At 47.8% G+C, this 25,045-nt stretch overlaps 1 protein-coding gene across 10 annotated transcripts in view; it reads left to right on the top strand.

Annotated features, from left to right (window-relative positions):
• The window catches only part of LOC139050528 (achaete-scute homolog 1a-like), a 497,333-nt gene that overhangs the window by 75,186 nt on the left and 397,102 nt on the right, over positions 1-25,045 (top strand). The window contains exon 3 of one of the 10 annotated variants that reach the window (XR_011508933.1): positions 19,271-19,353. The exons of the other annotated variants lie outside the window; for them this stretch is intronic. The gene's annotated coding sequence lies outside the window, so the exon portion shown is untranslated. Of the gene's footprint in view, positions 1-19,270; positions 19,354-25,045 lie in introns of those variants that run through there. 10 annotated transcript variants of the gene reach the window in all.

Below are 25,045 nucleotides of genomic sequence, written 5' to 3'. Positions count from 1 at the left end.
TTTTAAGATTCTTGTCGGCGTGCGGGGAACAGAAGGAGCTTCTCCGGTGTAACATGAGTTGCGCGTCCAGAGGTAGGACTACAGGCCTCCGTACTTGTTATACTGCTGCATTGATGTTGGATTCGCACTTTTTATCTAAATAAACATTTTCTTTTTAAGTTCCGGAAATGTAAATTGCTTAAGAAAATAAAAGAAATTCTCGAAAGAAAATTTCTAGTCTCGCGTTGTTTGCCCCGAGGGCTTGATGTCAAACGAACAACTCCAGCATCGACGGGTCCGCCAACAGGAGCTCACCGTCTCCGTGCATGAGAAGGAGCGTGTGAGGCAGGAACGTGAACATTTGCTGAAAGCAAATCCAAAGACCCACGGCGGCTTGGAACTGTATTCGTAACACGAGGGGGCACGCTTTCGGCTTCGCGCTCGGCTAATGGCCGATTACGACCAATTGTAACCCAGCCCCGACGGACGTTGATCGAAGAGAGCAAACTTCGCCGTGACTCGCGATAAATGTCAGGCTTTCCCGCAACTTTCGAAGAGGGTATAGCGTAGACGAAAAGTAAAGAAACGTCGCACGCACTGCCCTAAAGTTGCACAAAACCCTGCTTTCATTCTCTATCGCCTCGGGCGATCTCTCAGCGGTGACCCGCATAGGCAAAAGCAAACCCCCCCGAGAAGCATTACCGCAGGGCACTAGGAAAAGGTGGCTGGAAGACGGATGGTGATCGCGCCCGCGAAGCCACCTTCTAATAGCCTCCGGTGGCATGCACGCAAAAGCGATCGTACGAGAAGCCCGGATCGACTGGACATTACTGCGCCGAGCGAGTGAATCTCCGGCGAAGCGGAAAGCGCTTGCAGGACGCAACGTTTCGTTGCCGTTGGGATATCGACGCCTGCACTTAGTTGCGTGCAGTACGCTTTATTGGAAAGGCCCTGCGGCGATACGTCGAGGTACGATATCGGTCCATCCGTAAAACGCGGAAAATGTCTTTACACAAATTTGAGCACCGAAGAAGTATATTTTTGTTTGTTTTGACTGAATATATTTCGATAATGTGCGAATGATAAGATCTTTAATGGTGAAGACACCTTAATTTGCACAGGCAGGACCCCGAGGCCTATGATGGGGATGGGTAAAAGCATTACACTTCTCGTATAACAACCGCGAACCTCTATATTGATTTACCGGATGTAATAGAGGTGAGTGCGATATGAACGACCATTTAACCCTTTTTTTTGTGAACGTAGTGCCACCCGTAGAGATGAGAATAACAACTTTGAGAAACTGCGTCTATTAGGAACTCATTTACGAAATCAATTCACTCGCATGGGAGAGGGCGAAATCACGTTACGCCCGTCGGGACTGGCAGTTTGGCCCAGTGTAGTCTGCCGAAGTGTTTGCCCTCTTCCTATATCTGTCCGTAGAACTGAAAAGAAGTGAACATTACCGCATGTATACTTGTCCCCCCGAAAGTTTCGAAACGAAACTGTAGTAAATGGGAAGTATCGGGAACGTTTCGACATTTGCAAATTCTTGCTACGGTGCAATGAAAATGCGATGGTGTAAGGGTTGTAGGTTCGGTGTCAAAGAACGTCGAATGAGAACAGCGATTAAGAGAAATAATGACCCGACTCATGCCATTGCTCACGTGAAAAAGAGATGTACAGTGCGGTCGATGGTTAAAGGGAGCACCAACGTGCGGCTCACATTTTGCTGACCTTGTAGCTGCAAGAACTAGTTTAAGCTATGTCAGTGTACTGCACAGGTGTGCAGAAAGGTACCAGTGCTACCGTCAAGTGGAAGTTGTCTGCTTCAAAGCTGGATGGTTGCACACTCACCAAGGAAAAAATTTGCACGTGCACTCTATGCACCCATGGGTTCTCTTTAACGGTACACCGCACGGTAAGCGCATCTTTCTGTTACCCTGTCGTCCTCGTATGACGTTGATGCTTGTGCCATTGGGTCGAGTGCTTCACGCGAATAAGAAACGGCCCCAGTCACGTTGTACATCCTCCGCCTCCAAAAAAAGGTTCAAGATCACACCGTTATTCGTGCTTTTGGCGTGAATAAAGAGTTCGGAAGTCAGCCGAAGAACGGAGGCATAGTGCGGGCAATGTAGCAGCCTTTGACGGCTACCAGGAACCTTCAGCTGCGCGTGCAAGTGGTCCAGGTATCCTACACTGCCGTCCCTCGTACGAGATTCGCTGCACAGTCATGAATTGAATTCAGTGTCAAATTGACCGCTCACTGAATGGATGTTACAGGCAGCAGCCAAGCTAATGTCTCTCGAACTCTTGTTTATAAACAAGATTTCAAGCGATGCGTTACTGTGTGCTACGTAAACAACGCGCAAAGTATACGCTCCTCCCTCTATGTGCCCAATATAAATCTTTGATCAGCAATGCGTTAACAAGGGAAGCTTGAGGCTAGATCTATGACCTAAGGTTTTTCTTGTTTTCCCAGCGTTTATCACATAAAGTATCCGTCTCTGTCTGGACTTGTATTTTTTACGTCGACGTGAAACCTTAAGCGTCAGCGAGAGTAATGCTGTGGCATCTATCGTAAAATTATGCTCGTAATTGTGTGCTTATTTGAATACCTATAACCTTATTTCATGGACCTCTTTCACAGTCCGCGCATAAGGTATAGACTCCGAAAGCATTGCAGTTTCTTCGTTTGCTTGTTTAGAAAGACATTCGCGCCTTGAGGACTCGGAAAACCCCCACCTAATGTCATTATAACATTGTTGATCATCATCGTGAGCTTATCTTCTATCCGCTGGCAAAACGAAGGTCTCTCCCAAGGATCTGCAGTTACGTCTGTCTTGTGTCACGTGACTGCATGCTGTGCCGGCAGATTTTTCGCATTTCATCACACCACCTAACTATTTGCCGTCCGCGGGTGCATTTCCCTCACTTCGGCACGCATTATTTTACTTTAATTGTCCACCTGTTTTCTGGTCTGCTCCAATGCAGGACTTGTTCAACTTCTGTGTTTGTCAATGTATATATCGTAATCATCACCCAGTACCTAGAGTAGCATGAAAGGCGAACAGATAGGATAACATCTCCAGCACACCATTGAAGCGCGTACCTCTATCTTGTTCAACTTACACACTTCCTCTGAATCTCAACGTTATATAGGATACCACCTACCGCTGTTTTCTCTCTTAATCGCCACCATTGTATTTGTCTCTCTTAATGTTACACCTACTCTAACTGCATAAATCCACTAATAGCAACGCTGTACCTACTTCCGTTCGCTCTGAAGGCAGCAGGGGCTGCCCGCTTCACGCACGTGTCAGCAGCCCGCTGCACTGAAATACGAATCCTCGTCAGTCAAGCGCACACCCGGCTTCAGACATTAGTGATCTCGGTTCTATCAGCGTATTATCCTTCCAGAAACTGCATAGACTTGCCACGTTCTTTTTTCTTTTCTTTTTTTTTTCTTTTGCCGCCGTACGCGGCACCATCCCCCTCCCTCCCCCTATGATGGATTGGCCGGTGTCAAAGGTCGCAAGCGCCTGTTGCCGCGATACCTGTTAGCGGCCAGCGAAGTGACCCCGTGGTATACGCGGGGGCCGACGAATATACAGAAGAAAAATAAAATAAAATGAAAGGTACAAGGTGACTGTCTTAATGGCACGCTCCTACTTCTTCACCTGCCTCATCTCGCGGTATTTGTTTTTCCCCCCAAAACATCGTGTGCGCCGCGCCCTGCCTTCTGCAGCAGCGCACGATTAGTCCTAAGGGGAAGTCCCCGAATTCGATCCTTATCACCGCGGAATCAGAGGAACGATCGACAAACTCCGCGCATTGGCCATCTCGATTGCTGCGGCACGGGACTCCACCATTCGCATGTCACGATGTGGATTGTGCTTCTATACTAATGATGCCGATGTGGATTTTGCTGCTTGTATACAGGGCCTCAAGAAATAAATGTGGCACGCGAGCAGTTTCCTGCACAGTTCGGCAGAGGAATGGTGGGGGCGTATCTCCGATGGGTGCTTTTTTAAAAATCTCGCTGGAGTGTTCGGTGCGCCTGCGATTGGGCCGTTCGATTGTTCGTCGTTGTGCCGGGCATGTGGAAGATTGTTCGTGCAGTGTATGGTAAACAAATCAAGTGGTGACCGCATTCCGCTAAGTCAGATCAAGGACAAAGATTGTACTAGGCCGTCAGGTCCCGTTTTCTTCAATTAACCTTTGCTACTTCGAGTGCTCGTGAACAAGCAGCGGTAAATTGAACGACCGTGCAGAGGGTACCGGGGGTCATAGGACACGAAGGAGGAATTTAAAGCATGTGGCTTTGATTGGTAGGCAAGAATCAAAAGTCATGTTTTTAGACTTGAGGCGTTGCAGACAAGCAGCATGTTTGTATAAACAAACATGCGTTAGCTCTACACTACGCAGCGTGTCTCTTCTAAGTCGTTGCAGAAAGTTGCTATCATGTATTTAGTCATCTCAGGTTGTTCATACAATAGCCAGTCTTACCAGTTTCTATCTGAGCAAAAAAAAAAAAAACAGAACTTTCCCACCGCCACCAAGTATCGTACTCATGCCCCAATGTGCCAGGCGCGCTAACCACTGCACCATTGGGCAGTTTTTCTTTATTTAAAGTAAAACACAACAACATATTGCAAAGCAAGCGAGTGAAGTACATGTATAGAAAAGGTAGTGTTTAGGCTAAATCTGTATAAAGTTCAGCCCGTAATCCAGAAAGGCCCCCTAAACATATGGGTCAGCCTGTTTATTAGGCAATTCCCTCAAGACTTCTGGGTGGCCGCCTTCCATTTGGACATACTCCCGGGAGCGATTAAATCAAGGCCAGCAGTTACGCCTTGAAAGATCCGGCGTCTCTCAGTTGAGAACGAAGGCGGTGTACTATATGATATGAGAATGCTCGTAAGGCATCAGAGTCTGTGGAAAACTGTACGGGTGTTCAGAGTAGCGTAGGCACTCTTCACCTCAACCTCTACACAACCTCCATATACAAGAACAGGACAGATAAGCACAGCATAGTACAGAACAGAACAGAGCAGAGCAGAGCAGAGCAAAGAGATCAGAACAGAGAAAAGAGAACAGAACAGAGCAAACAGAGCAGAGCAGAACAGAACAGAGCAGAGCAGAGCAGAACAGAGCAGAGCAGAGCAGAACAGAGCAGAACAGAGCAGAACAGAGCAGAACAGAGCAGAACAAAGCAGAGCAGAGCAGAACAGAACAGAACCGAGCAGAATAGAACAGAATAGAGAGCAGAGCAGAACAACAGAGCAGAGCCGAGCAAGCAGAACAGAACAGAGCAGGAAAGAGCAGAGCGAAACAGAACAGAATAGAACAGAGCAGAGCAGAACAGAACAGAGTGCAGAGCAGAGGGGAACAGAAAGCCGAGCAGAAGAAAGAGCAGAACAGAGCAGAGAACAGAGAACAGAACAGACTAGAGCAGATAGCCGACCAGAGCAGAACAGAGAGCAGAAAAGAACAGAACAAAGAGCAGAGCAGAGCCGAACAGAAGAAAGAGCAGAGCAGAACAGAACATGTAGCAGAGCAGAGAAGAACGAAAAGAGAGCAGAGCAGAACAGAGCAGTACAGAGAGCAGAAAAAAATAGAGAGCACAGCAGAACAGAAGAGAGAGCAGGGCAGATCAGACGAGAGAGGAAAGCAGAACAGGCAACAGAGCAGCGCAAAACAGAGCACAGCACAGCAGAGAGTAGAACAGATCAGAAGAGAGCAGACCAGAACAAAGCGGAGCAGAGCAGAACACAACAGCGCCGAACAGAACAGAGCAGAGAGTAGAACAGAGCAGAACAAAGCGGAGCAGAGCAGAACAGAACAGATAGCAGAGCAGAGAAGAGCGAAGAGAGAGCGGAACAGAAGGCTTAGCAGAACAGAACAAAGATCAGAACAGAGCAGAACAGAACATGCAGCAGAGCAGAGAAGAACGGAGAGAGAGCAGAGCAGAACAGAGCAGCACAGAGAGCAGAACAAAACAGAGAGCATAGCAGAACAGAAGAGAGAGCAGGGCGGATCAGAAGAGAGAGCGGAGCAGAACAGGCAACAGAGCAGCGCAAAACAGAGCACAGCACAGCAGAGAGTAGAACAGATCAGAAGAGAGTAGAGCAGAACAAAGCGGAGCAGAGCAGAACACAACAGCGCAGAGAAAAACCGAGCGGAGCAGAGCAAAACAGATTAAAACAGAACGGAAATGCGCTCGAAACGCGGATTTAGTGTCAAGTAGACAAGACGATACATATCGACATTGTGCCCTGAGCTATCGTGCTGTATTGTCGCTGGGTAATTTGTGCAGAGTTTCGGGTGCGCACTAACTCTGGGATAGGCGGCGTCTGCGTGCGTGTCTTGGAGGCTACAGCAGGGCACTGCCGTAGCGAATGAATGTGTTGCGCGCATCGGAAAGAGGCAGTGTCAAAAACACACCGCGACAACTCCTTCGGAGTACTACACTTTGATCTCAAAGACATGGAATGGTACCTTGACAGCGCAGCAAAACACGGACACAAGAAGAAACAAAGGCAAGTGCTGTGTCCTTGTTTGTTGTGTCATGTTCTGATGTTCATGTTTTGCTGCGCTATCCATACACCACTTCATGATGAGCGGCCAACAATCCCATGCCTCGACCTTCGCTGATCTAGAGGACCATGATTTTTTGTCCATTGCAAGTGCCAGAAGCGATTCTAGAAGCTGATAACATATCATGGTCGCTATGTTCTGGACATCACCTGGAGAAAGTTGTTCTTGAGAAAATGGCGGTGTCAGCGATAAGAGCTTGTCGCTGCCGCCGTTGTAAATGATTTTAGGACCGGAGGAATTAGTAACAGCTGATGTTCAAATCCATGTCCCAATTGACGGCCTCCTCTGTGTAACAAATATTTATCTCGAAGGCTATGGTTTTGATGACTGTATGGAGTGCAAACGATTGCGTAAGCCGGAGACACGTCAAGATGTCAGGTTCTAGCCACCACCTATGTCTATAAAGGAGCTGAAGGTAGGGCTAGCTGGTCTTGATTCACTGATTGATCATTAGCGTTTCCAGGACAGGAAAGGACACTGATGACAAAGAAGCACAGCTCTGTCCGTGTGTGTTTCTTTGTCGTCCGTGTCGTTTGTTGCACTGGAAAAGCTGTTTGGAGGCGCACCTATGTCTATGACGTATTTCTGGCGAGACCTTGCATGACTTTGCATAAAGAGCATGAGCTTCGAGATTAGCTTTTTCTTTTTTGCCCAGATAGAGATACCTTCTCTGCAACTTTATCGTCCAAGAGTTTCCCGAGGAATTGTTTCTTCTGCAGCCCGGCAACAGCTAACGAATAGCTCACCGCTCCAACATGAAAAGCCCGATGATGATATCATGCCCGCACTGCCTGTGGAAACAAAGCAAAAGATCACGCTTCGTCCAACCGGGCCTGCCGGAGCAGCACTTGCGCTCCCGACCTCAAAGCCGCGAACTTTTTGCTTTCAGCGTTGCCCTACAGATTTAATCTTCATACAAGGCGTGCGACGGTGGGTACATAGGCCGGCCGCTTCGTAATTAATTTCGGCCGCCGGCAAAAGAAGTCTTCATGTTGTACACCCCGGCCGTCTTTCAACGTTACTCCTACTCATCACAATCTCTCATCTTGTTTGCTCAAATATTTCCTTATTTCCTTTTTATTTGCTGTAACTTACCGCCTTGTAGGCCACGCGCATAGCATATCTAGATCTTCGCGCTTTTGCCCCGACTTCATTACTTAACATTCCTTATATTCTCTCGATACATTATCCGCGCAGGAGGCCTAGTACTTACTTTTTTTCCTTGTTTTGTTTCCTGTAACCGCGTTGTGTGTTACATGTATTATCTATTTAGAACTTCTCGTATTTACACCGAGTTTATTGTTTCTCGTTTATTTAATTCTGTTTAATGTAATCTTCTCGGAAGTCTGGCAAGGCAATGAGAACGTCACGTATGATGGGATCTCATCTTCGGAGGGCTTTGCCTTTAGTATATAGAAAGCCACGGGCATCGATGTTTGGACGTCTCCTTACGTGAACAAAGCGGCTGGGTTCCGCTATCTCATTTTCAGGGTAAACGGAGCGAGGAAGGTCCGTGGCTGTCCTAGTTTCGCGTGTGAAATTCTTAAGACACCATATGTGCCGATCAACACTTCCCCCCTCCTTCTCCTCCCCCCCATCTTTCATTCCCCCATGCTCCCAGCCCGACCTCCCAGCACTACAGTCGCCACCCTCTGCCATAAAAATGTGAGCCCGTAGCGCACATGTAAATGTCAACTTTATGGTGAGTCGGGTGTTTGATCGAATTTCGCCTTGAATCTGCCTTGCCCATTTGAAAGTTTCTAGAAAAATTAGTACAGACAATTGTGCCGATAGAATTTGTGGGTGCTGCAGTTATGTCGGCACAGCCAGGCGGCGAAAGGTGAATTTGTGTAAACTTCGGCCTTATGGCTTGAAACGGCTTTGTGACTTTGGAAATCGGTCATTTTCAACCAAATTTTAGTAAAGCAATGAAGGGGGCTAGTTGGTGAACGTTCATGGTTATATTGCGCTCAGTTTTACAAACACGATATTAAGGAATGTTACGAACTCCAACCGGTGCCACCAGTGTTACGACATCCCAACCGGTGCCACCAGTGTTACGAACTTCAACCGCTGCACCACGATAACGGCTTTGTGGTCCCGTAGCGCTCGTCACCCGTTTCGTGACAGAGCGTTGGTAGCGAAGACTCCGAGCCTGGCGTCGATGAGAATAACAAAAGGGACTTTATACATTATATACAGGTTATCATACAGGACATGAACGGATCGGCACTGGGGCCGAGAGCTCACACAAACGCGACTGTTCTCGCACGACGGCGTCCGGCGAAAACGCGTGACACATCTCACCCCAGTCGGGAGCGACCCTCTCTCCAGGTGGGGTCAGCGGATCCTGTTTTCGAGCGGCGTGTTGCTGCTTTTATAATCCCCGAGGCCCATTGTCACTCAAACGGCCCAATACAAAGTCAGCACACGACGGTCGTCCGAGGGGTCCAACCAGCGACCGCGCTGGCCACTCGGTTCAAAGTTCGCGCGCGCGGTGACCTCCAGGCAAGGGAGGTGCGGCGCCGTGCCGTCGGGCACACGCGGGCACGTCAAAACACGCTGCTCCGCCGAGGCTTCTCCCGCACGAAGGCGCAGCATCTGGACTTGTGAAGGGAGAATTATGGCGCTCGCAGGATAGATTCTGCATCTTGCAGATTCGGGATCCGCGCTTGTGGTAATGGCACAACAGCATCCCCGCCCTCAGATAAGGCGCCGGGAAGACGAGCTGCCTCCACGTGGCTCGGATGCCAGGCGCGCACGTTCGTCAGGCTCGTCCAAGTTCACGTCCAGTGTCGGGACGCCAGGTAACATCACGTGCCCAGGTCCGACTCGCCAGGACAGGAGCTCTGCTCACCACGTCGTCGCCAAGGCACCTTGACCAGCTCCGCTCGGGTCGTTCCTAAGACCTTGCTTCTCGCCACTGGTCCCGCTTGGTCGTTCTGCAGCTTGCAAAACCGACCGGCAAAAGGCAACACCCAACACGAACAAGTGCCCTCTGTCTCCCGTCAAACACCAGACAAGGCCATAATTCAAATCAACCTAACTAAATTGTTTTCCCCTTTTTTTTTTCTCCCGCTGCAACAAGAGGCAGGTGTACGATCTAGCACACAAGGCTTAAACAATCAGTTTTCAAATCATCAACACAACAAAATAGAAACAATTATTAATCAGCAATAATAATTACAAATAGAATGGTCCCCTTGAAATCGCTTTGGACCGAAAACATACTTCTGAGGAAGCAAATGAGGTCATTCATTTTTCCCGGCGATATTTTCGCGGAATCCGAAGCTGCTTATATTTGCGACCCTGCTTATCCGTGTAGCGGCGGTACAATAAGCCAGGTTCCTTGCCAAATGAAACCCCCTTTTTTTCCACTCCCCGTTTGACGCTCTTCCTCAGATCGGCTAATGAACAATCTTCCTGTTGCTCGCGAATCAGACTTTTTCTTTCAACTGCAGCCTGCTCCTGCCGGCTGGCGGAAACCGGAGCGAGTGCGGAGCCCGCGTCGCCTAATTGCGGCGTCGAGTCTATATCGCGGCTAGCACTGCACGCGTCACTCCCACTCACTTCCAGGACCCGCTCGTCTAGGCCAGCCTCCGAGCTCTGCCTCTCCCGTGACTGCTCGCCACTCAAGTTACCGTGATCGGTCCGTGTGCCGCACCGCTGTTCGCTCACCGACGCTAAGTCAAGTTCCCTCGACAGCGGGCGCGCTTTGGATCGCGTGGGGGCCATGTACGCCACGTCGGCAAAGAATGATTTGCCGTGATCCCTCAGCAACTGCTCCGAGCTATTTGAGAAGAGGTAGGAAAATTGCTCCGGGAGGGCGGCTGACACAGCGGCTTCGGTGTTAAGTTTCCCAAATTCTCCTTCAATGCTAACCGTTGCGATCGGTAAACAGACACTCTCCTTCTCGGCCACTTGCCGTATCCTAACGCACTCTCCCGTAAAATCACTCGAGGAGACGAAAGACGGGTGAACAACGTCCATAGTTGCTGCAGAGTCCCGCAGTGCTCGGCACTTCTTGCCGTTTACCTTAATTTCCTGCACATAGGGCTCCAATAGACGTATGTTCTTGTGAGTTTCCTGTATCGTTGCAAAATCAATTCTCTCTGGGCAGCTTGCAGCGATATGCCCTTGCTTTTTGCAATTGTAGCAGGTTAACGGTTTCCGTTTTTCAAAAGAACGCGTCATTTCGTTTCGCTGTTTCGGACCATCGTCATCATTCTCAGATGCATTCTGTCCATCCCTTACAGTTTCTTTGGGAAGGGACTCGTCGTCCCGAAACTCGCGACGCGTGATTTCCTTCCGTTCGTCGGGCTTCCCGTAAAACCCATCTCTTCTATCTGCTTTTTCTATGCGCACTGCCTTGCTGTGCAAGCTGCGGCGGGTGTAATACTCTTCCGCTAACTCTGCTGCCTTGTTTAGCTTAACCTCCTTTAGCCTATCTTGCAGCCAGAGCCGGACATCCTCATCAATGCAACGGTAGAACTGCTCCAACGCGATGCATTCGACAATTTTGTCGCGGTCGTCGTAAACCTCTTCGCCCTTCAGCCATTCCACCAAGTCGGCTTTTAGACGAAACGCGAAGTCAACATTCGACTCCTTACCCTTTTTTGCATACCGGAACCTCTGCCGGAAAGCTTCGGGCGACAATTTGTACTTCCGCAGTAGCGCTTCCTTCACATCACTGTAGCTCTCAAACGCCTCTTTCGATAAGCAAGTTATTACGTCTGATGCCTCCCCAGGAAGCAACGCTAACAGATTCTGTGCCCAGAGGGATCGCTCAATGCTATTCCGTTCGCACACGTGCTCAAATTTCACGAGGTATTTGGCCATATCCTCTCCGACGACAAAGGGTGGAAGTTGATCGCGTATTCTTGGAACGTTAGAAGTGAGACTAGGCGCTGGCGAGCTATTTCGGGTCTCCAACTCTTTCATTTTAAGCTCGTGCTCACGAATCTCTCTCCTTTCCTCCTTTTCCTCCTCGCGACGTTGCTGTTCTCTCCTTTCCTCCTCCTCGCGACGTTGCTGTTCTCTCCTTTCCTCCTCGCGACGTTGCTGTTCTCTCCTTTCCTCCTCCTCGCGACGTTGCTGTTCTCCCCTTTCCTCCTTTTCCTCCTCGCGACGTTGCTGTTCTCTCCTTTCCTGCTCGCAACGTTCCTTCTCCTCCCTTTCCCGACGTTCATTGATACCCGCCAAGGCCTCAGCGGCTTCCTCAGCCGTTACGTCCCCAGTCCTCATGACCTCAAGGATCGCATTCTTTCTTTTGGTTGAGCCCAACTCAATGCCCAACTCCTCACAAATTTCGAGAAGTTCCTTCACCTTGTACTTCTCCATCGTTCACACTGTCCTCCTGCTGTTTACCCTTTTTGAATATACCTGCCGTACGCTACTATAACACTACTAGTAAGACATATGCAAGTATTTCACACACTGCCCTGTTTACCCTCTCAGCATCCCCTGGTTTTCAAAACACTCTTACTAGGCTTGAAACACACAAGGTTAAACACAATGCAACACCAAGTCAATCCCTGAGCTACTATAACCTGTGTCAGAGAAAGTCTGGTGTTTGAGGTAAACTTCAGGCACTCACCGCGCCGAGGTAGCTGATGCCGGTCAATCCCGTAGCTGCCATCCAGTGTTACGAACTCCAACCGGTGCCACCAGTGTTACGACATCCCAACCGGTGCCACCAGTGTTACGAACTTCAACCGCTGCACCACGATAACGGCTTTGTGGTCCCGTAGCGCTCGTCACCCGTTTCGTGACAGAGCGTTGGTAGCGAAGACTCCGAGCCTGGCGTCGATGAGAATAACAAAAGGGACTTTATACATTATATACAGGTTATCATACAGGACATGAACGGATCGGCACTGGGGCCGAGAGCTCACACAAACGCGACTGTTCTCGCACGACGGCGTCCGGCGAAAACGCGTGACACATCTCACCCCAGTCGGGAGCGACCCTCTCTCCAGGTGGGGTCAGCGGATCCTGTTTTCGAGCGGCGTGTTGCTGCTTTTATAATCCCCGAGGCCCATTGTCACTCAAACGGCCCAATACAAAGTCAGCACACGACGGTCGTCCGAGGGGTCCAACCAGCGACCGCGCTGGCCACTCGGTTCAAAGTTCGCGCGCGCGGTGACCTCCAGGCAAGGGAGGTGCGGCGCCGTGCCGTCGGGCACACGCGGGCACGTCAAAACACGCTGCTCCGCCGAGGCTTCTCCCGCACGAAGGCGCAGCATCTGGACTTGTGAAGGGAGAATTATGGCGCTCGCAGGATAGATTCTGCATCTTGCAGATTCGGGATCCGCGCTTGTGGTAATGGCACAACAGGAAGGACAGGACGTGGACGGAAGTACAGGACGTGGACGGACGTTGCGCTGCGTCCGTCCACGTCCTGTACTTCCTTAATATCGTGTTTGTAAAACTGAGCGCAATATAACCATCAACCAAATTTGTTCGTTATCTGCAACTATGGACAACGATTATGCATACGCGCGGAAACCTGTGGCATTCGTGCGCTTATAGAAATACGTTTACTTATAATTTTAGAGAAGTATGTCATCATCATCATCCACCGCCTATTTTACATCATCGCAGGACTCTCCCTGCGATCTCCAATTACCCCTGTCCTGCGCCAACCGATTCCAACTAGCGACCATGAATTTCCTAATTTCATCGCTCCACCTAGTCTTCTACCGTCCTCGACTGCGTTTCCCTTCTCTTGGTAACCATTCTGTAACCCTAATGGTCCAACGGTTATCTAACCTGCAAATTACATGACCTGCCCAGCTCCAATTTTTTCTCTTGATGTCAATTATAATATCATATATATCCGTTTGTCTCTTAACGTTATAACTGGTATTCTTCGTTCCATCGCTCTTTGCACGGTCCTTAACTGGGTCTCAAGCTTCTATGTCAATCTCCAAGCCTCTGCCCCTTATGCCAGCACCGGTAAAATTCACTGATTGTACACCTTACTTTTCAATGATAATGGTAAGGTTCCAGTCACGAGTTGACAATGTTTGCCGCATGCGATCCAACCCATTTTTATTTTTTTTTTATGAATTTTCTTCTCTTGATCAGGGTTCCCTGTGATAAGTTGACCTAGGTAAACGCATTCCTTCACAGACTCTAGAGGCTGACTGGCGATCCTGAACTCTTGTTCTCTTGGCAGTCTATTCATCATTATCTTTGTCTTCTGTACATTAATCTTCAACCCCCCTCTTACACTCTCTTTGTTAAGGTACTCAATCGTTTGTTGTAACTCGTCTGCTGTGTTGCTGAATAGAACGTCATCGGCAAACCGAACGTTGCTGAGATATTCACCGTCGATCCTTACTCATAAGCCTTCCCAGTTTGATAGCTTGAATACTTCTTCCAAGCACGCAGTGAATAGCATTGGAGAGATTGTGTCTCCCTGTCTGATCCCTTTCTTTATAGGTATATTCCTACTTGTGTAGAATTAAGGTGGCTGTGGAATCTCTGTAGGTATTTTCCAAGGTAATTGCGTAAGCGTCCTGTACTCCTTGATTACGTAATGTCTCTATGACTGTTGGAATCTGTACTGAATGAAATGCTTTTTCGTAATCTATGAAAGCCATATAGAGAGCCTCATTGTACTCTGCGGATTTATCGATTACATGATTAATGACATGGATGTGATCCATTGTAGAGTATCGTTTCCTGACGCCAGCCTGCTCCCTTGGTTGACTAAAGACGAGTGTTGCTCTTATTATATTGGAGATTATTTTGGTGAATATTTTATATAATACTGGGAGTGAGCTAATGGGCCTATAATATTTCACTTCTTTAACGTCTGCCTTCTGTGGATTAGTATAATGCTTGCATCATTCCAGTTTTCTTGGGCGCTTGCAATTGATAGACACTTCGTGTATAGAGCCGCCAGTTTTCCAAGCATTATGTGTCCTCCATCTTTGATTAAATCGACTGTTGTTCCATCTTCTCCGGCCGCTCTTCCTCATTTCATATCTTGCAAGGCTGTTTTGACCTCATATATAGTTAAAGAAGGAGTTTCCGTATTCTGTTCGTTACTGTTTCTAATCGAGGTATCCTGACTCCTCTGGGTACTGCACAGCTAAGTATAGAATTCTTCCGCTGCTTTTGCTATACCTTTGATAGCGCTGATGATATTACCCTGCTTACATCAGTGCATACATCTTGGTCTATCCTATGTGAAGTTTCCTTCTCATTGATTTCAGGCTGCGCATGTAAATGTGTGTAAAGCATGATTAATAACACTTGTGGTTTGAGATCACAAACACCACTATTAGCCAAGCAATGCACACTGTACGTGGTTCCCGTGGGAGCTAAACGATCGGGACGCTTGAGCTCCCTGTAGTAATAAATGGTCTCCGAACGTCACACCCGGCGAGGGCTCCGTAGGGGGGGGGGGGGGATGGAGACGCCAATCTCGAAGGTCATGCTTTTGCGTACTACAAGCGCCGGAAGTGTTGAAGGAGCCGTAAACACATCATGGGTGCAGAGGTATAGACACCACCTGTTTCGGAGAAGAAATCTTTGTGTGGAAATCACGCGCCATGGTACACCACTATGTAGAGACAGTATACGCACCCCAACCATGCAGCCACGCATGCCGAAGCGCATAACGCGAAACTGGCGGCGTCTTCCTCTCGCCAAGCAAGAAACATGGAGGGCGTATAAGGAATATGAAACGCACGCGCCATTTCTTGCGGTATCTGGGGCATCGAATCTCCCACGTTGTGGTGCTTGCTTAGAAAGTAATCTTTACTTGGTTCATTCTGATTGGTTCCCGCTCAGGCATTGTTCACATAGCGGTCTACAACCGGCCGCGATATCTTCATTAAGGGCTACGTTACAGCACGGTTCGCGTTCTATCGTGGCCGGGGCTTCCCCGTCGAACGATGTGGGCTTAGCCTGCGCGGGCGTGTTACACTGAGACTCGAAACAGCTATATTACTGAGAAAGAAAGAAAGAAAGAAAGAAAGAAAGAAAGAAAGAAAGAAAGAAAGGAAGAAAGAAAGAAAAAGAAAGCATTTCGTCCCAGTTCCCATCAGTGTCTGCGAGCCATGGGATAAAGCGTAACAACCACAACGCCGACATCGTTTTTATCTGATTTAAGGTAGCGCACGCCTTGTAGATATAGCGTTGAAAACGGCTTTGTTCCCGGACCCGTGCGAATCGGATAAGCATCACTTTTCGGCCCCCGCCTCGTTGCGGGCACGGATGAAGATGTTCGGCGCTGGACATGCAGCACCACCAGCAGCAGCAACAGCTAATTAATAATTACCTGCGCAAACACAAAGGAACGCGAGACGGTGCTCGATACTCTATTGTTTCCGTGGAGCACGACTTTCATGGCGGTAGCTCGACTTTTGCTGCGGTGAGCTCTGTACCGACGGCCGAGATTACGGGCCGCGAACACACAAAGCTTTCTGTTTATGAGAGCGCTTTGCCGTTGGCCTACCGCCTTCTTCAAAGGTATCCGTCAAACAACGTGGTAGTCTGGCACCAGGCCTGGCGGATATTTCTAGCCTAATAGCTTTTTGGGGGGATTGAGCATGAGCCGAGCTCCGTGACATGGAGCCCTATAGTGGGGTGGGAAAAAAAAAAAACTGGCTGTGGCTTAGCTAAGGTTAAGCCCAGGATGCGAAGCATACTAGCCTTTATTTTAACGCGACAGCGTTAAGGAGCTCGTGTCGCAGAAAAGCCGGTGTCGTCGGCGACGGCTCAGGCGTGCGGCGCTTGCTCAGGCGCACATTTCTTTGTCGCGCCGAACGCTGCGTTGCTCGACGCTCACCGCGTCCGATGCGGAGCGCGTAGTCGCTGCGCCGTACCAAAGCCACCTAGAAACAGTCTCTGTAGCACGCCGCAACCTTCGCTTCTCATTCCAACGAGCAGCTCTGTCTCCAGGAGGCATCTCACCTCGTGAGTGTCTAGCGGAGGCAAGCGCAGCTGCTTATATACCGCCGCGACGCCGCGAGCGACGGCGCGAGTTGGAGCCTCGGTTCTCCTCTGTCGTGACGTCACGGTGTCACGTGGTATTGAAGGCGACACCGCCGCGCCTGAGGAGCTGGGTTGAGCTCTAGTAATATTCTTCGCATAAAAAGTGCTATACATGGTATTGCTCGGATGCACTAGTCATGTCACAGATGATTAGAATATAGTGAGATTTCCGAGCTCTCTATACTAAGCCAATGGCCTTCCGGGACGATGCTTGTCCGGTGCACTATGGCTCCGCAAGACTCATGAAGGCACAAGCTTGAGTTATATAGACGTTGATTTACATAGACAATGACATGGACGCAACATGTATAAATGACGTTTCATAGATGAAGCGAAGCTGTATAGGCGTGTACCCACAGAGATTTATGAGACCGAATCGAATGGGAATCGAACAGTGCCAGAAGCGAATTGAATATCGAATACTTTTCAAAAAATGAATAGCCGTTATCACAATTAATACAGAAGGATGCTCACATTGCAGTATTCTTAGGGTTAGCAAGTTTCTGATATCACATAGTACATTATGAAACGTTGTTCATTAAAAACACAAATGGAGCATTAGGTGGATACAAGTGGTTTATATGCATGCGCAGGGCCCTTCAGAGGGTGCAAAAGGTCGCTCTGCAGCTTGAAAATATGGTTACTGAAGGGACGTAGCCTGCTGTGCTATGCAAACTATCATGTTTTATGTCTATGCGCTCTACAGGGTGTCCCGGATAAATTTAGCCAGAGTTTTAGTCAGATATGTGAATGCCACGTAGCTGAACAGAACCGAGGTAATCTTGTTTGCTGTCGCTTGGAGATACTCAATTTATATTTTTAATTCCGGTTAATTAAATAATTACTCTTAATTCATTCATCAGCTTCTCAAATATCATAATTAGGTGGAAAGTGTCAATGAGAAAAATTGTAGATCTACAGGAAAAACTTCCGATACAGTTTTCTGTTGCTCAATACGCGCTACATAAAAGTGTTTTTTCCGAGTGTGAAAGAAGCCCGCGAATACACGCAAATTGCCTCGAGCGGCCACTCGCGCGGCAATAAGCATTCATGCGTTTATATTTTGTTTTCTGCGCGTAATATGCTAAAACGGCGCATCATATACAAGGTGTTACTGTGTTATTCGCCTGTACGTATAATCGTGAGCGCCTGTGTGATATCCTGCATTACCGATCCGCCAATAAAGTGTTGGCTTGTGCTCTATATAGGGCGCGTTTCTTTTTAGCTTCACCGAAATTTAAAAAAATAAATTGTGGCACACAGCAGAATTTTAACCTTTAAACTGATTTTATTGATGAACCATACATTACTTCCACGAGCAATCAAATGCGTAATTGAGCAATTAACGAAATGTCTATAATTAGGCTTCTGGCAAATAACTTACAACACATATGGCAATTTACAAAGTGTAGCTGGTGAATTTCGCAACACCAATCAACTTGCAACAAATTCTGAGGCTGGCAGCAGCTTCGAAATAGGCGCCGTCAAACTTGCGGTAAAATTGCAGTGCTTCGTTTTTTTAACAGGAAATGCTATTTTATGCATTTAAGCAGAAAAGTAAATGGAATTCCAATGTAGTTAGTCGTACACTTTGAAAATTGATATTTCTGAACTGGCGTCACACTGAGAAACGTTCCAAATCGATATGCCTCGCAAATTCACTAGCTATTATTGTAAATTGCAATGTGTGTCGTAAGGTAAATATTTAATAAGGTAATTAGTTAATCTTCTTGTCAATTAGTCGATTACGTATTTTGTTTTTCATAGAAGTAATGTCCGCCTCATCGAGCAGTCTCGTTCAAATGCTCTAATTACGCTATCTGCAACAGGTTCTTTTTTTTTTATTTGGTGCCACCAAAAAACAAGGCCCGGTATAACAGGCTCCGCAAGATGCCTCACAGAGATATAACTGTATATGAACGCAGCCACTAGTGTTGTAATAAATAGGCTGACGCTCGCTTTTTGTGGCCGAGAGGGTCGCAGCGGTGTGACAATGCATTTAGCAGCACAGACGTTGACGAAAACGTGGGCCAGTTGTTGGGAAACATGTAGACCAGAATGAAGTGGCATTACTGCATTCAAATAAGGCCTTGATGGCGTGGATGGCTAACTGGTGTTCTTTGACTGCTGCCAAATCTAAGTACACCTCTATTCGATGAGATTTAAACGCGTTCGCTGATCATCGGTGAAAGGTGCGAAGCTTTCGCAGTTTAGCTATGCCTTAGTTTCTTGCGTTTGACGTTTTAGTTATGTACCGTCGCGTTTTGTCTTGATTGGTAGAATACACAAGTTTTTGTCTACTTTTCTTGGTCATGGTTTCGTAGTCATGCAGCAGTTAACGTAAACATCGACGAATGATGACTTCAATAGGTATGAACTATGACATCCTTGACACTCCTTCTGATTAACAATGGTGCTGTGGTTTCAGTCTGTGAGCTTCCCATGACTTCACCAGCTTCACTTGTCTGTGGGCACTACATTGTGCCAAGCCGAATAAACCTGAGACTTAATCAAGTGAAAATCTGGGGGACGTTATTACACTATTCTGGTGCGTACTTTAGAGTTTAGATTAAACTTCAGCAATATCAACAACGTGCTGATCCGTCCTATATATATCCATCAGAGAAAAATGAAACAGAAAAGGCGAGTCCAATAATTTACATCTCTGCTCTCCTTTCAGATTGAAACTTTTGCCCGTGGACGCAGACGTATCCGACCGCCCGTGGTGTTGACCGAGCGCACCTACCGGTTGACAAGAGCGCGTAATTACTTTCGAGCTCCTTTTCAATTTGAACTTCACCCCGCCCAGATTCGATATGGAGCACGCACTTCCAACGGGCGCCTCGTTCAGTGTAATCGATTCCTTTGTTTTTTCTTTCGTTTTCTTTTTCCCCGCGGGAAGCCGGTGACGCAAAGACACGCGCGTCGAGGCTAAACACTTCGTACTTATTCCTTCGTAGTGCGGACTCATTTCCGGGTGTTCCGCTTTCGCAATATCGCAATCGGTGGCAGCGGTGTGGGAATCGCTGTTTGCCGAGCACTTCTTTGTCGATGAACGCCGCCGCCCCGTGCGGGCGATATATGAATGGAGCGTACACCGTACCTTACTCTCTCGTCGGGTTTGTTGTTTACCCTTCCTTTATTTGGAGCAGCGTTTTGTTTGTTGCTTCATTTCCTGGAAAATACCTCGAAGAGTGCACTTCGGGAGGGAAGGTTTGCATTGTGCGCTTTGACAGCGCCTATCCAGAAAGGGCAGACTCTTCGTACTTCACGCGCAAGGAACTAAGCCATCAGCATTATGATGAGATTTAATCACATGTGCTTTAGATTGGTTATTACCAGCTGATTCAATTACATCACTGTAGATAGTACCTTGGGCAAGCCATTTAGCATTCTCTATCTTCCGCTTTTATTTCTTCACTTTCTTATTCTTTTTTCACTTCTTTCCATGACCCAAACCACTTATAAAATTTTACGTTACACTATAACAAAAACATCTAACAAATAACTCACCGTAAAGCTATCCAGTGATAGCGACGTTCTATGTGGAACTCTCAGTTTCATTCGTGGTGGCGTCGTGAGCTATCGTTCTAACTCCTACATTGTGGCCGTCGTCGTGCCAAGAATAAGATAAATCGGTTTACAAAAAAAATGACCAGGCTTAGATTGGTTAAGCCAAGAATGCGTTGCATATTGCGCGAGTTGGGGCCCAGCTTTTCCTCCGGCTGTCGTGACGTCACGTCACGTGGTTGCGCTAAAGGTCAATGGTGGCTGCCCGGCCGCGCCCAAGGGCTGAATTGAGTGATTGCAATATACAATTCATAAAAATAGAAGCAACTTAATAACAAACATAGCAAACTTAAAAGAGAATAGGCCCACATATGAGACGCGCAGCAACGAACAATGGCTCATACCCTCAATGGTGGCTGCCCGGCCGCGTCCAAGGGCTGAACCGAGTGATTGCAATATGCAACGCATAAAAGAAAAACGAGAAAAACACGAGAGACCACGTGTGCCCTATGCTTGCAGCTATGCACTTATTCCCTTTACAGCACGAGTTTCCCCCTCGCCATACGTAAGTGCAGAGCTCCTGCGATCCTGTGCAAACTGTCTCGGCTGAATGAAGAAACGATGAAGAGGACACGATGACAGCGACGACGGGGGTACGACATCAGCGTAAATTACGAAGCCGGCCGCGACATGAAAATGACATCTCTGTGAGTGACGTCTAAGACAGCGAACATGCGTCATTGTAAGCGGAACGTTAAAAATGAATGATGTGCTGAGAGGAGCACTACGTGTGGCTGCTGCAAAAGCACACCAGCCAAGTTGCGTGAACGGATCACAGCAAGACGGAGAGAGAGAAGGAAAGGAATGCAGGAGAGGCTCCCTATAATTTGTCTAGTTGACTATCCTACGTTCGAGGAGAGGTTGATGCAGTGAGCGAGGGAGAGAGAGAGACTAGATATGTGTGTAGATAAATCACACGCGCCAATGTCGCAATGAAGGCATTTTGTTAGAGATACCACTCTCAATAAGACACTTAAGTCGAGTGGTGACTCTTGTGTCTTGTTAAGCTGTGTGTGTTACTTTTACGATCCTGATGGCATGGCCTATGGATATGATCCTAAAACAAAGTCGAAGTCTAATGAGTGAAAGCACAGTCGTTCTCTCAGGCCAAAGAAGTTCCATGCACAAAGGTTGGTGCGGAAGAGACTGGCAAAAGTTTTGGGGTGGCGACAGGAGGGGAGTTCCGCTGTTGAACAGGATGCAACAATCATTGCAGCATAATACTGCGCTTTATTCAGAAAGTTCAGGCAAAACGCAAAGAAAGAAACGTCTAGGAAAGCTATGCGATGACGTAATTCTGTTGCATCACAATGCACGGTCACATCCTGCAGGTGAAATAATGGCAAAACTTAGCTTTTAAGTGATGTTCTCTCCTACATGTTTGCCCAATCAGGCTCCTTCTGAGATCCCCTTTCTCCCGATCTCACAAGAAAACTTAAAGGCACAAAGATTTGGGAATGTTTGAGAGGCAACTAATGCTGCAAATGTGTGGTCACACCTGCAGCAAACGGAAGGAATTTTGTTTGCGCGTACTTAAATACGCCGCAGAACAGATTTCGCAAGCGCATTAAATTCCCGGTGGACTACGTGGAATGGCGTGGCAGTTACACCTTCCTAGGCAATATTTTTCAGGAAAGGCTTAGTGCTTATCAACACCCCCTCGTAGAATGCCCAAAAGCAATACGTCAACCAAACAAACGAGAAAACAATGTTTGGTAGGGCCCAATATTTTACATAATTTGCACAAACAACTCTTTAGACTTGTACTTTGTCTCCATCGTGGCCCTTGTTAACAAAAAGCTGTTAATATAGGTTTGCTGGTAAGAGCTAGCTAACCCTGGCTAATCCCGATGCTGGATATATCATTAGCGGAGGCGGTTTGTCAATGGCAAAGTTAAGTTATGGAAGAGAAACTTGTTCAATTTGGCCTCGAAAGCGCAGGTGAATGACATGGGAAGCGGAACGTGCTTTTTGAGCTGTTCACCAATGTATCATTTCATTGTTCAAGAGAAGCAGTCAATCTACAAATGTAATAGTATACCTGACCAGATCTCATGTTCTAGAAAAAAAAAGTTGTAAAGCAAGTTGCAAGAAAGGGAAGTTGCAAAACATGGTCTGGATTAGTCTCATTGAAGCACTGTAAAGAACACTGTAAAGGCGAGGGAAAACACAAGCGAAATTGCCCTAAGCGTGAAGTTGTTTTCTGCTTACTCACAGCCTGCATTTTGGGGCCCGTATTCACAAATACGTCTTACGCGAAAATTGTTCGTAAGAAAAACTTCTAGCCAATCTTGATGCTGGACAACACCGTAAGCGGAGGTGGACAACCAATGGCGAAAAGAACTTACGAGCAGAAAGCTTTATGCATTTGGCCCTTGATTTTATACCTTATCCTTCACCTTTCACCGAAAAAAAAAATAAAACGCTTTCTACGCACGAGAATTAAAGCCACTGTTCAGCGCGACTTAACAGCAAGACACGCGAAGTCGGTTTGACCGTGTTCAAGAGGCGCACGATTAATGTGCCTCAGCAAAGTGACCGGTGGCGATAGGCATCAAAGATTGTTTGCTCATCGTAATCGACTCTGTTTCCCAACGCACACATCGGAAAACACAACAGAGTACCCCCTCTCCCCACATATCTTCGCCGTCGCTCTTGCAGGGGTCGCCTTCATCGAAGACCTCCGGTCCGTGGCCCATTCATCACCGCACGAATTGTCGATTACGATCCCCCCTTTCCCCCGAATACGGAATCGGCCGTTTGAAAGATGCGTCAGCTCAGGCGGCGTGCTGACTGACTGCTCCTTCGGACCTTTCCGCGTGCGAGCTGGAAGCCTTCTGGCTGCCTATGAACGAGCCACGCGCGGCGATTGTCTTGTCATGTCCGGGAAGCGGAAGCGGTTTCTTCAAGACGCCAACGGCACTCTCGCCCGCGATGTTCGTGCGTCCTTGGCCGACATTAAGGTCTCGGAGATCGTACGAAGCTCCGCCCCGCTAGCACGTCCTCCCGCTCAGAGGGACCTGTCCTCATTGGTCAGTCGATACCCGTGTCGTGTCGCGCGGAATCGACCAATGGCGAGGAGTCGCGGCCTGGTGTGACGGCTACGCCTCCACCGCGTGACGCCACGGGGTCCGTCGTCTACGCCTTAAGGCAGTAGGAAGGGGTGGTTACTGTCGAGAGATCACGAACGCAACGCGTGGGAACTGGCGTGTATAGTATAATAATAATGATGACGACGCCGCAAGAGAAATTGACCGATTGTGTGGTTCCTCGTGCAGCTTCGGTCGGTCTCCGATGGGACACCTCTATTGCGAAACGCACGACCTTATTTGCAGGATGGTGAACTCACTGAGGAAAACCCGGATGTTGTTTCTCTTGAATGGACGCATGAAGCATTGTGTCCTTGCCACACCAACACACACATAAAAAAAGAAAACAAAAAATATGGCGTTATGCTCACGCGCAGTCCATGCGTAACGAGTGTACCGTTCGCCCCGACCGGAATGCGTGAAATATGTGCTTACAGTGATGTTACGAGCATGAATGGCGCACTCAGAGGTTGAGAAACCTCCTTCTTTACTTTGCACGTGCTACGAGCGATGCGTCGTGCATAGAGTTACGCGCACAGAGCCCACGTGTGCGAGAGCTGTAATGATGATACTTTGGCTTTGGCCAGCATGGGTATAGATACATTGATTTTTCCCAAACGTTGGCCTTCCAACTTCGAACGGCTTTGGGACTACTTTCATTATTGAACATACAGAACCGGTATGACGGTATGGTATATCGGTATGGACGATTTGCAGTGATTGTGCATGCGCGTGGAAACTTTTGCCTGGCTGTGTTTAAAAAAAAATATGATTGTCTGAAAACCTAGAAAGATGAAGCGTAATAAGCAACGCCACAAGAACGTCTGAAGTCACAAGCACGGAGACTAGACAAATACACGCACCACTCATCATTCTCATAGGGACATAACGATGGTAGCATCACAGTTCTCTCTACTAGTAATTATAGGAAACTCTATGGTGTCATACGTCACTGGCAACAACGGTTAAAGCGAAGGGTTTTGTGCAAATACAAGGAAACATGCTCGATGAAATGTTCGTTCAGTGACCGCACACTCCTAACCTCGTGCATAAGTTCTACCACGTCAGCGGGACATATTTTGCAAACTGTTTAGTTTAGTGAATGGAACCTCGTAACGAGATTAAGAGCCTCCATTCAATGAAACTTAGGCGCAAGACTTTTAAAAGGGATATACAGCAAGAACGGCAAGAACCCTTACCGAATGAAAAGCCGACACTCTAGGCCATTTGTTTCAGATAAGCTCCACCGAGTAAGTAGAACTTCGTTCTGCAAATATGTTCCAAGGACCTTCTATGTTCCATTTAGTGGTGCTTTTTCGTGAAAAAAAATTGGAAATGCAGAAATAATGAAAGCAAATCTATTTTTCACCGGATGTAATTGTTGCGCTCGTGCCTAGGCAATAACCGTGGGCTGTTTAAAATCAAGGAGGCTGGCAAGTGGAGTCACACACTGTGGTATAAAAGTTATAAACAGGGATAAGGTGCCTCAGGATTTTGCTAGGAACTTTATCGCTGTTTATAAGCTTTATACCACCGTAAACTATTTAGTTGTCCTTGTAAGTTCAGCGTCACTGCCCGCCTATAAGTCAAGCAGTTGTCTTATCTCCGTGTCCCGAAACTCTTCTCGTCTCAAAGATCATCATCGACTCCGCCAAGTGAAGCACATCAGCAGCCCTCGAGCGAAGAAAACGCAACGCTTAAGTAACGTTCCTAGGTTGTTTGCACGACGAGGAAACGAATGATCGAGACACGCACCTTCGCAGCAGTGCATTCGAGTGGGCGCCAAGCGTGCCGAC

This window comes from Dermacentor albipictus, chromosome 10, assembly GCF_038994185.2.
Source record: "Dermacentor albipictus isolate Rhodes 1998 colony chromosome 10, USDA_Dalb.pri_finalv2, whole genome shotgun sequence".
NCBI classification, from domain to species: Eukaryota; Metazoa; Arthropoda; class Arachnida; order Ixodida; family Ixodidae; genus Dermacentor; species Dermacentor albipictus.
The sequence above is the reverse complement of the archived record's forward strand: the minus strand, read 5'-3'. Positions and strand labels throughout refer to the sequence as shown.